Here is a 12,812-nt window from a genome sequence, read left to right as displayed (position 1 = left end):
GAAGTTCACAGCAGTGCCCTGTAAGGTACCCCACTATTTAGGTGGCATGTCTGAGTGTGCAGTCCATCACTTTGCAGACCCCTCCCACGTTCAACAGGGCTTGTTCTAGGCGTTTTGGACTTGGATGGAAAATTGGACGAAAATGTGGTATAGACGATTTAGTGGCTTGGATGATCAGATCGGCAGGAGGTATAATTAGACGATTTTCGAAACGAAAAAAAAAGTTGGACGTATCTTTCGAAAATGTGTCTTAAGCTGTTTTTTTACTTTGGACGACTTGTGAGATGGACGTAAACGAACTTAGACACCCCTTTTGATTATGCCCCTCCACCTGTATAGAAGCAAGATGTTTACATCAAAGGTTCTGGTGAGAATGAATGTCATGGGACTGCAACCCTAAGATAGGATAGATTTATTTTCTGTTTATTTAATAGAGACAAACTTGTCACTTTGCTCAGCTGTCCGCATCTGTTGTGTCCCTTCTCCTAGCTACCTCTGTTCTTTCAACGCTCACCCTCTGCCTTCTTTCCCCTCCCTGGCCTTAGCAAATCCCACAAACTATTCGTTGAAAACATTTTTGAGGAGAAGACAAACAAATAGCACAGACTGGAGCTGAAGAGTCACCACAGTGAGGTCATCCATCGTTTCTATACATGACTCATTGAGGTCACCTGTGTGCTTTAACGACAATCATCTCCAGCCTAGCATTCAGTGTTGTGCTCCTCCCTCTCTGTCTTTGCTGAAGAGGGTAGCAGACAGATGCTTTCAATACCTCTTATTTTAGAAGAGGTTCTGCATATAAATGAAAGCAACATTAATAGCTGCTAGAGACTATTAAGCAATCTTTTTTTTCTTATGCTTTTTTGAGGGGGTACTGAGTTAGGTGCCATGACTCGTGCTCGAGTCCTAGTGACTTGAATTACAGATCTAAAAAGAGATTGGTTTTGTGCTAGTCCAGTAAGGTCCTTCAGTATCATTCCCATGGTGTTTTTTCAACGTGTCCATGTCCAGACATCTGATTGCAGGTCACTCTCTTTGCCTGGTTTCTTCGATCTTCCTAAACATAATGTTCTTTCTCTTCTGACAGTGTGACTGGCACCTTTTCCATTGCTTGATTTAAAAATGACCCATAGGCCCCAAGTATTAATAAAAGATCTCAGGTTCTGCATACTCTGTGCTGCCTTTTAATGGGTTTTGGGACTGATCACCTCACTCCTGAAGAATGGCCTGGTATTTTAGTACCTTCACCTTTTTTGCTAGAAAGAATGCACTGCTTAGCTTCTCATCTCTCCTCCCATCCATATATTTTTTTAAATTGATGTATTTTCATTTAATTGAAGGTGTGCGCCTTATGAACTCATTCTTGATTGCCCCATAGAGGTAATCACAGGTGACTGTGACCTTTTTCTACCCGATTGTTGATCTGTCTTGTGGGGCCATATGTGAAAAGTAGTCGCTCATTAGTAGGGTCGACTGTTCAGGGACGTGACTAACTTAAGGAAACTGTGATTAAGACCATATTGTTATTAAGTGTCTGTGTACAAGGTAAAGGCTGGTGAATTAGTCACACACAGATTTTTATCCTGCTCTAGGAAGAAGTCCTCACAGTCCCAAAAGCCATATGTTTAAACAGATATAAAGCTTATATTTTTATTTCTAATCCTGTTCTGGATGATGCACACTTTCTTCCATGCTTATCTTCCTATTGTAAACCATTCCTTCCTGCCAGATAAGACTGATGGGATATGTGTACCTACTCTGCCAAAGGCACGGGAGTATAAAGTTGTCTGCCATCAGCATGGACTCTTCCCTGCCCTGCTGGGTGCTGGGCGTGGTCTGCACTGTCAGGCTGACAGATGGGTGCATGGCTTGTTAGGAATGTGAATGGACCAGTCTGTTTTCCCTATATGTACCAAGCTAACAAACAACAACACTGGTTAGACAACTACATAAATGGAGCAAAACTGACATATAAGGCCTTTAGAAAAACCATAAAAACTGCCTTATTCAACAGAATTGTCACCTAAAAAAAGTATCTTTCACCCAACACTACATATTCCCACTCCTGCTTTCAAATCTGAAAAGTCTAACATTTTATTCTGCTGCCTTTTTAAGACTCTGTTTGCTGTATCATCACTACCTGTAAAAAGACTCCATATGTTGTATCTCTCTGCCTTTGTGTAAGGCTCTTTGTCAAACCCTACATGCTGTATCCCGGACTTTTTTGTAAGATTCTATATGCTTTTGTAAGTTTCTATATACTGTATCCCGGATTTCAACACATTATAACTTCGCTGATTGTCCAGCTCTCTTCGGTGTGAACCGCCTAGAAGTCTTACGACTATGGCGGTATAGAAGAATAAAGTTATTATTATTATTATAGCAGAGCAAGGAGGGAGAGATGTTGTGGGCAGAAGTGTGAAGGGAAGAGGAAGGATTTCCTTCCAATCTTGAGAGGTTTTTCATCCTTTTCACAGTTTACAGGATACTTTTTTTTTAAGGATTTGAATTGCACACTCTCTACCTATCCCTTTCCCCACCTTTCTTATTAGGGTGCATGATTTTTTTCTAACTTTGTGTATGAATGCCTTTATCTTCTAGATGGTATCACTTGGGGGGGAAGTAACATCTGTTTTTAAGAGAAAAGTCTTCCTGTGAAAAGTTTTCACCTTGTAAGTGTTTGAAGGTATCTCGCCATATCTAAGTTTTGATGGGATCTCATACCATCTTTTGAGGTAATTACCATATTATTGGTTACTTTATGGAGAGTCACTGAATGTGGGTGAGAGTGGAGGTAATATCTCATTTTTACCCCTTCCCCCATATTTTATGAATGGAGGCCTTCCCTACATTTTTTTAAATTGACTAAGGTATAACATTAATGTAGAAATTCTGATAGTACAGAAGGCTGGTTCTGCAGCCCTTGCTATACAGAATTGTGTGCTACAAGCTGGAATGCTGAGTGCATGACCTTGAACAGTCTCTGCCACTCTGCAGGATCCATACCTCCCACAGACTTTGAAGGTGCAGTCTGGTTCTTTCATCTAGCTCTCATGTAATGTTTATTTAATTCTTATAATATATACAATACCTTTCACTCATTCCTAAGTTCAGGCTATTTTTACATAGTAAAACAGTTACGGGGGAAAAAAAGACCATATTGGCCTGCTTGTGATTCTTCTTTGTGCAGTTGAGCATATCCATTAAATTCCCATACTCAGTCTAACACCAATTTCCTATTTCCCTGTCCTTTACCTGATTCTTCAACCCCCCTTCCTGAAGATTAGAGGGTGGCCAATGTTATGCTGATTTTTAAAAAGGATTCCAGGGGAGATCTGGGAAATTACAGACCAGGAAGCTATACTTCAGGGCCAGTCAAAATGGTGTAAACAATTATAAAAAATAAAATTGTTGAACATGTAGACAAACATGATTTAATGAGACAGAGTCAGCATGTTCAGCTGAGGGAGATCTTGCCTCATCAATTTGCTTGACTTCTTTGAAGATGTGAATAAACTTGTGGATAAAGGTGAGCTGGTTGATGTAGTGCAGGGGTGCCCAATAGGTCGATCGCGATCGACCGGTAGCTCGCCAAGGCAAAGTGAGTCGATCATCCAGGACTCCCTTTGCCTTGGCGATCTATCGGGCCAATCAATCTTCCTCTCCCCGACGTCAATTCTGCCGTCGGAGAGGAAGTTCAGGCCAGCCAATCGCTGTCTGGCTGGGCGGAACTTCCTCTCCGATGGCAGAATTGACGTCGGGGAGAGGAAGATTGATGGCCCGAAGCAGAGAGAGCATGGGGCATCAGCTTTGGGGCCTGTTATCCATTGGTGGTGTTTGGGTCCTGTTCCCCAATGGCAGTGGCTTGGGGAAGCACAGGGAGAAAGAAAGAAAGGGGGCAGGCAGGGAGACATAAGGAAAGAAGAGAAACAGAAAAAAAGAAAGGGGGCATGAAGAGAGAAAGAAAGAAAGGTCAGGGAGAGAGGAACAAAAAGTTGGGGGAGGGAATGAGGTGTGGAGGAGAGGAAGTATACAGGCTGAAAGAAAGATTGGATGCACAGTCAGAAGAAGAAAGTGTAACCAGAGACTCATGAAATCACCAGACAAGGTAGGAAAAATGATTTTATTTTAAATTTAGTGGTCAAAATGTGTCTGAATTTATATCTGCTGTTTATATTTTACAATATGGTCCCCTTTTACTAAACCGCAATAGTGATTTTTAGCGCAGGGAGCCTATGAGCTTCGAGAGCAGCGCTGGGCATTCAGCGCAGCTCCCTGTGCTAAAAAATGCTATTGTGGTTTAGTAAAAAGGGAGGGGGTGGGTATTTGTCTATTTTTGTATGGTTGTTACTGAGGTGACAGTGCATAGAGTCATCTGCTTTGACCTCTTTGAAAAAACCCCGGAATAGGAATGATAATTAACAATTCTATGCGTACAGTGTGCATTGTGTTTTTTTAAAATTTTATTGTTGGTAGATCATTTTGACTTGGTCATTTTAAAAGTAGCTCGTGAGTCAAAAAAGTGTGGGCACTTTTTTGTAGTGTATCTAGGATTTTCAGAAAGCTTTTGATAAAGTTCCTCACGAGAGGCTCCTGAGAAAATTAAAGTTATTGGATAGGTGGCAAAGTTCAGTTGTGGATTAGGAATTGGTTATCTGATAGAAAACAGAGGGTAGGCTTAAATGGTCATTTTTCTCAATGGAGGAGAGTAAACAGTGGAGGGCCGCAGGGATCTGTACTGGGATTGGTGCTATTTAACTTATTTATAAATGATCTGGAAATTTGAACGACGAATGAGGTGATTAAATTTGCAGATGACACTAAACTATTCAAAGTTGTTAAAACGCCTGCAGATTGTGAAAAATTACAGGAAGACCTTACGAAATTGGAAGACTGGGCATCCAAGTGGCAGATGAAATTTAATGTTGGCAAATGCAAAGTGATGCACATTGGGAAGAATAACCCAAATCAGTTACCAGATACTAGGGTCCACCTTGGGGGTTAACGCCCAAGAAAAGGAACTGGGTGTCATTGTAGGGGACCCCAAAAATAAGCCCTAGATGAAGCATCGGATTCGCCTGTAGCAGCATTTCCCACATCCCCATCACCGACCCCCCCCTCCATCTCTCCCATCCTGTCGGACTGCTTAAGCCGCTTAGTGCAGGAAGATTGGCAAGTCTCGTGAGATTCTAAACCGTGAGACCTGCCCAAACTCATACCGTGCTACTCAAGCTAACGAAGAGCGGAATGGCAGCAAGGTGAGAGTAAGTGATAAAACTGGTAGAGGATATGAGACAGGGCGACTGGAGGGAGGGGGAGATGTGTGTGTGAGAGACAGTGAAGACTGGAGAGCGATATAAGAGACTTAACAGGCTGGAGCAGAGATGTGTGAGTGAGAGAGACGCACGCAAAAAGAACACGAAGGAGATATAAGCAAAACGGTGACTGGCGGGGGATGTGAGACTGGGTAAAGGCATGGGGTATATATGAGAGAAATAGAGACACTGGGTTGAAGGCTGGAGGAGGGGTATGGGCATGAGAGGTAGTGGAGAGTCTCAAATGGGTCCTGGTTCACCTAAAATTGTGGTACCTTTGCAATGGCTAGAGGGGATCCCCAAGCCCCACCAGCTGAAAGGTGGAGCAGGGGGAAGCAGACAAGCAGGTTATGAGAAGACCGACAATTTTTCATTGTTCAGATTTTTAATTTGCCTTTGAAATGGCTGCTGAAATTCTGTGTTTCCCCCAAAATAAGACTTAGTGTGTTTTTTGGGCCCAAAAGACAGTCTTATTTTTGGGGAAACACGGTAGTTAAATAACATGTTTTAACAGAGTCTATCCGGCTCATTTTCAAAAAATACAGATGTCCAAAAAATGGCATAAACTAGCACTTGGCCATCTTAATCGCCAAAACATCCAGGTACTGATTTTCAAAATAGACTTTCTGGATGTCTTGTGAGGCATGTTGGAGGCATGTTATGAGCAGGCTTTGGGTGTGCTTAGACTTTGACGTCTTGCAACAATAATCAAATCTTTCCCAAGATGTCCTGAGCTAGACCAATTTTAAAAGCATAAGTGCTAAAAAGATACTCAAACTGACCAAATGACTATTGAAGGGATTAAGACTAAGTAATGACACCCACAGTAGTCACTTATCCCCGCCCACCCACAAAATCTGAATGAAACAGTACGTACCTGTCTCTAGAACAGTAGCACTTGATATGGGAAATCCTAATAGAGCATCACACAGGTGTCTTAAGTAGCCTGGTGGGTGGGCTAGTGAGTCACAGAGAGGAGGACCCAAGCCCATAAGCCACTCTAGCCATTACATTTATGGTGGAAAGTGTAAGCCTAACAAAATCATACTGAACTGCCATATAGGTGCTACAAGGGCTATTTTGGGGTAGTAGAAAGGTGGGTATGGTAGGTTTTGGTGTGCTTCTGCCACCCTTTATGTGAAGTTTACAGCAGTGCCCTCAGGTGCCTCACTGCTCTATTGAGATGTCTATGTGGCCAGTCCATTACAATGATGACTCCTCTCACATCCAATAGTCTGGATTTGGAACTTGGGCGTTTTTGTGGTAAAAAAAAATCCCCCCAAAATGTTAGTCGTCCTAAGATTGGATGTCTTGACTGCTAGGTGATTTTCAAGGAAAAAAAATTGGACAACTAGTGGTTTCAAAAATGGATATTTATGGGATTCGGATTTTGGACATCTCAGGATGTCCAAAATTGGACTTAGATGCACTATTGGAAATAGCCCTCTGTGTTTATAACTACACCCTAAGTCTCATTTTTTATGGCTTTTGATTCATACCCTAAAGTTTTTTTGTTTCTGCTGCCTTTTTAGAATCACCTTTAGCCTGTTTTTATAGGCTTTTGAAGGTCTAGCATCTAGAACTGAACAGTATTTTAGCTTTTTATTGCTTCTTTTTTTTTTTTAATTTTGTGCTAGCTATCCTTGTCGCTATGCAGTCCAGCATTCCTCTGGCTACAACTTTATCGCACTTACAACCAGTGTGATAAAGCTGCCCTCTTTTTGTACCTTTTCTCTCTCTTAATGATTTTTTTCCACATTTCTCTTGTAGCTTGGCAGTGAGGTGAATGGTTAATGTCTGTGCTGCAGGGGGTACAGGTGCATAAAAGAAGGCTAATGGTTACCTGAGAGTGTGAGTGATGGTCAGGGTGCTTCATGGTGACTTCTGGGTCCTAAATTCTACCTAATAGTTGCTATTTTTGGGAGAAAAGCAGCTATATATACATTCAGTTATAGTTATTGCAAGCAAACCCACCAAGATCCCTCATTCATGGTTTTTATTTCTGTTTCATTTCCTAAGAGTTGTCCAGGTTTAAAAGCTATTAGGTGATCCTGCTAGAAATTTTTTAATTTCTGTTCCTGAACTCTTATCAGGCACCTAAACAGGTGTCACAGTTACAGTGAGAATGGAAGTAACATGGACTATTAAGCATAAAAGGGACAGATTTAAGGATCTCGGGTAGCTGAATTATTTGACTTTGACTTTACAGATTTTAACTATCCAGATGTATTTATATTTAACAAGCAATGATCAAGCCTGACAAAAAGCGCAGATAATACTTTGTGTAGGGAGGCAGGATCAAGAAATAATCACAGTAATTAAACTTAATGCTTACACAAGAGAGAATTAAATTACATTAAGGTCATTACCTATCACCAGTGATTTCAGGTCCTAACAGAGATATCATGATTGTACAGGATCAAAATAGGCAAAAAGGAGGGCTCCTAACATTTAATAATAAATTTACCAGAAAACCTCAAATATAAATTAGTTATTGAGTATTCACTATAGGAAAAAAAATGCTTTATATTTAACCTAAGTCATCCCTAACTACCCAAAGACAGAACTATATAGGGTTTGGTTCCTGTCAGGTTACCCTTTTACCCTATTGCAACAAAATCTATGCTGCCCCAAGTTTTCCAGAGTTCTGCATCGCCATTCATTGTCCAGAAGAGGAAGAGAAAATATGCGTACGATACTGAAGATGCTTCAGTTGGACATTTCAGTGCTTCAGTTTTCGATGCTTGGCTCCCTAAAAAAATCCATGTTTAAGGCCAGTGAAAAAGGAGACAGGAGGATAGCCATCTTGGTGTGCAATGTTGGATGCATGGGAAATAATTTATATAGAAACCCCTGAAAGCCTAGAAATGGATGAAAGGAGCCACCATATGCTATTCTGGTAGGAATAGCATATGGGATAGTGTGACTGTACTGTAGGTGGGACTGAACCATTTTGTCATAGTATATCCCACCAAGAGTGACCTCATTGGTATAGTACAGAGACTGGTCAGTATGTCCACAGAAGTATAGAGACTGGTCAGTCTGTCCACAGAGGTTTACTCAGACTATTCTTGTGAGTTCTCTTTATTCTGGGGAGAGGGGGGATTCTGTACATAAAAATGGAAAATTCTGCATACATTTTGGTTAAAATGGCCCCCCAAAAATCTGAATTTTGGATAATTTAATCTTTTCCAGTAGATAGAGATGGTATTCTGATCCAAGGGTCTTCCATCTGCTCCCATCAGTCCATTGCAGGAGATACAGATCGCTGTTTTCAGTACCTCCTCCCGGCTCTCTGCTGCCCTAGTCAGTTAGTTTCAAAGCTGGCAACAGCCCTACAGGAGAACATGGAGACCCCCCCCCCCCCAAAAAAAAAAAAAAAGACTTGGATCTGCTCATAAATATAAACACATGGAGCAGCATAATAATAATTTTAAAAAAAGTCTTAAGTCCATTTTGGGCCTAGTTGCCCAAAGTCGGCAGCATCTAAAGTCCATTCTTGAAAAATACATCCCAAATTTATTTTTTTTTTTGAGAATCGTCTATGTCCAGCCATTTGATCATCAAGTCATCTATCTTTATACCGCATTCTCTTCCAAAAAATTGTCCAAGTCCAAAATGTCTAGAAAAGACCTTTTGGACGTGGGAGGGACCAACAAAGTGATTGACTGGCCACTCAGACACGGCAACAGAGTAGTGGAGTACCTTACAGGGCACTGCTGTAAACTTCACAAAAAGGGTGCCACATAAACATCTCACCACAACTCCCTTATAGGTCATGGTGAGCCCCCCAAAACCTACTATACCCACTTGTCTACCACCTCAATAGCCCTTATGGCTGCAGGTGGCACCTATATGGCAGTACAGTAGGGCTTTTTTTTTGGGGGGGGGGGGGGTTGGTGTACTTACATATTTCACCATGAATGCAGTGGTTAGAGGGCTTATGGACCAGGTTTCTTCTATGGTTCACTAGCCCATCCCCTAGACTGCTTATGCAGCTCTACTAGGCTTTCCGATGCCAGGTGCTGATGTTCTGGAGACAGGTATGTACGTTTTTATTCTGATTTTTATGACGGTGTGGGGGGTCTGTGACCACTGGGGGAGTGTGGAGGGGGGGTCTGTACTTTGCCCCTGCAGTGTTATCTGGTCACTTTGGATACCTTCTGGGCACTTATATCTGGTTTTAGATCGCCTAAGTCACAACATATAAGTTCCATCTAGGCAATCTCGTTAAACTTTCAATTATTGCTGCAGGATGCAGTGGCGTATTAAGGGGGGGGGCAGACCGCCCCGGGTGCATGCCCTAGGGCAGGGGTAGGCAATTGCAGTCCTCAACAGCCGGAGCCAGGTCAGGTTTTCAGGATATCCACAATGAATATGTATGAGATGGATTTGCATGCACTGCCTCCTTGAGATGCAAATCTATCTCATGCATATTGTGGATATCCTGAAAACCTGACCTGGCTCCGGCTCTCAAGGACTGGAATTGCCTATCCCTGCCCTAGGGGGTGCACAGCCGGCCATGTCTGGAACCTCCTGGGACCTGCACTTCATCGCGGCTGCCGGTCCACCCCAAAAAGGCTAAGAAGCTGGCGGGAGCGGTTAAAGTGTCCTTTAAGGAATGCCCTCCTGATCTGGCTCTATCCCACCCCCTTTGTGATGCCACTGGACATGTTCTCAGCCATTGGTTGACTTTGCCTGGGTGCTGTGACCCCAGGAGCCAAAAAGCTGATCGCTTTGGGTTGCGAAGGGAACAAAAGTGATCAGCGTTCTGGTGCCTGGGGTCGCGGTACCCAGGCTGATTGCTTTGGGTTGCGAAAAGAACAAAATTGATCAGCGTTCTGGCGCCTGGGGTCGTGGCGCCCAGGCAAGGTCGACCAATGGCTAAGAATGCTGTCTGGTGGCGTCACGAAGGGGGTGGGATAGAGCCAGATCGGGAGGGCATTCCTTAAAAGGGCGCTTTCACCGCTCCCGCCGGCTTCTTAGCCTTTTTCTAGCACCGGATTTTTCACTGTGTTTTATAGAACCTTATATTGAAGAGAAGAACCAGAGCAGTGGTGTACTAAGGACAGGGCGGGGATTTGTGTCAAAAAAATGATGGGCCGGGGGGGTGTCAAAAAATGAGGGGCCCTGGGTGTCATATACCCTAGGTACACCACTGGCAGGATGACTAAATCTAGGTTGGCCCACATCCCACCTACCTCACGCCCTAAACACTCCTCCAAAAATGCCCCTTTTCACTCTGGGTGCCCAGCGGCAGTGAAAATGCCTAAGCTGCCTCTAGATAAGTCTAAAACCAGTTTTGATTATCGGCTCTTGGATGACCTGTCTTTTAGGTCACAGGACCCCAATAAGGCAAAATTGTCCCCTATCCATTCCAATAGATGTTTGGCAGCATTAATAGGGTGGTCAGAGGCTGAAACTAAGTTCCCTGACTCCCCAGCAGGTGCATTAGAACATGTGGTGCAAGGGCGCTCTTCGGGTGCCCAACTGGCACAAACTTTGCATGAATTCATGTCATTGGAGAATGAGGACTCCATCCCTGGTGGTTAGAATAAAAAATGACGCTTTTTGAAGAAGTTTGAGAACTTAGAATTCAAATCAGGAAAAATACAAGATGGCCACTGCCAAGATTTCCCGCAAAAAAAAACACAGCAATTTTAGGATTTATGGGGTAGTGGAACAAGACTACAACAAAATATAACCTTAAACACAATTTCAGACATCCACTCCCCCCCCCCCCCCGAACTGCCCTGTGAACTGTGATAGCCCCACTCACAGACCAGATCCTGGGAAGATGTACTGCAGCCTGCCACAGCTCTTCTCAGGGTAGCTGGAATTAGGAGATGATCTCTGCCACCAGGAAAGCTGTCTCTTCTGACTTTTCAGCTGCCAGTCAGGCCGCAGCTGAACTGAGCCTCAGTCCTCAGGACCAGAATCCAAATGTCACAGAGAGGGAAGGAAAGTGCAGCTGACACCATGTGTGTGCCGAAGAAATGCAATTGGTGCACTACAGCCTGTGCAAAAGAGTGAGCAAACAGCAGTGGAAACCCCTGAGCATCACATTGAAGCAGGCTGGCTCAGTAGGTCCCTGCAGGATCCACCTGCCAGCTGCAGACCGAAGTCTGCTCCTCTCACACAGGCTAGGTAGTCACTGGAGCTAAACAGGAACACAAAATCCCACAAAAAATACATGAAAACCAAAAAAGAAGATCAAGCAGATCAAAGTTGCTCCTGCAGGCTTGTTTGCAGTAGAAATAACTGACGGGGCCACAGAGAGTAGGTCTCACAGGACTCATGAGAACTCGTGGCAGCCATTTAGCACTGGGCAGGAGCAAGGAAATGTTGCTCATGCCCAGTACACTGCTGGGCCACGAGAACTTGAGATGGCCATTCAGGGAAGGGCTCAGTGTGGGGCAGGAGCTTGTAAAGCTCACTCCTGCCCAGTACACCACTGGACTACCAGGGATTCAAAAAGGTACGCAGGGGAAGGCGGGAGGGAGGTAAAATAAATTGGCATAGTCAGCCAGGATAGGAGACAGGAGGGATCCCTCCTGTTCCAGCCTACCATGTCATTCGGCAGGCCCAGTGGAGGCTTACAGGACATTGGGAGAGAGGGAGGACAGGGCAGGGAGGGGGGGACAGGGTGGAGAGCCTGGCAAGGGAGGGAAGGGGCTGGGTGGAGAGCCTGGCAGTCAGGAAGGGAGGGGGCTAGGTGCAGATCCTGGTAGGGAGGAAGGGGGGCTGAGTGCAGAGCCTGGGAGGGAGGGAATGGCAGGGCAGAGATCCTGGCAAAGCACATGAATATTAACACACGGACTTATATTTGAGCCAACCTTTTTTCCTCCTTTTTTGGGGGAAAAAGGGTACCTCACAATAATCTATGTTATGGATAATTTTCCTAGAAATACACTGTAAATGTGGATGATGGGACTGGCCCTGTCATTCAATTTTTCTTTCAGAACTGAATCCCACATTGCTCTCCATTTTGTCTCCTGTTGTAATCCTGACCCCCTCTGTTCTGTACTTTCTACTACTACTATTAAATATTTCCATACCAGATGCACGCAGCGCTGCACAGAGTCACAAAGAGTAAGAAAACAGTCCCTGCTCGAAAGAGCTTACAATCTAAACAGGCAAGACAGACAAACGGGATGTCATGGATACAGTTAAAGGGAACGGTTAATCAGCGGGCTGGGTTGGAGGGCAGAGGAGTAGGTTAAGGATTGAAAACTAAATCAAAAAGGTGGGTTTTCAGTCTGTGTTTAAACAAAGGAAGGGGCTTTAAGGACAGGTAATTTATTCCAGGCATAGGGGTTAGCTAGATGAAAGGAACGAAGTCTGGAATTTGCAGAGGAGGAGAAGGGTAATGCTAAGAGTGACTTATCTGAGGAACGGAGTTCTCTGGGAGGTGTATAAGGAGTGAGAAGTGAGGAGAGATATTGTAGGTCAGCAATAAGAACTTGAACTGTATGCGATGGCAGATAGGGAACCAAT

Source organism: Geotrypetes seraphini, chromosome 8 (genome assembly GCF_902459505.1).
Source record: "Geotrypetes seraphini chromosome 8, aGeoSer1.1, whole genome shotgun sequence".
Lineage (NCBI taxonomy): Eukaryota > Metazoa > Chordata > Amphibia > Gymnophiona > Dermophiidae > Geotrypetes > Geotrypetes seraphini.
This window is presented reverse-complemented; position numbering follows the sequence as displayed.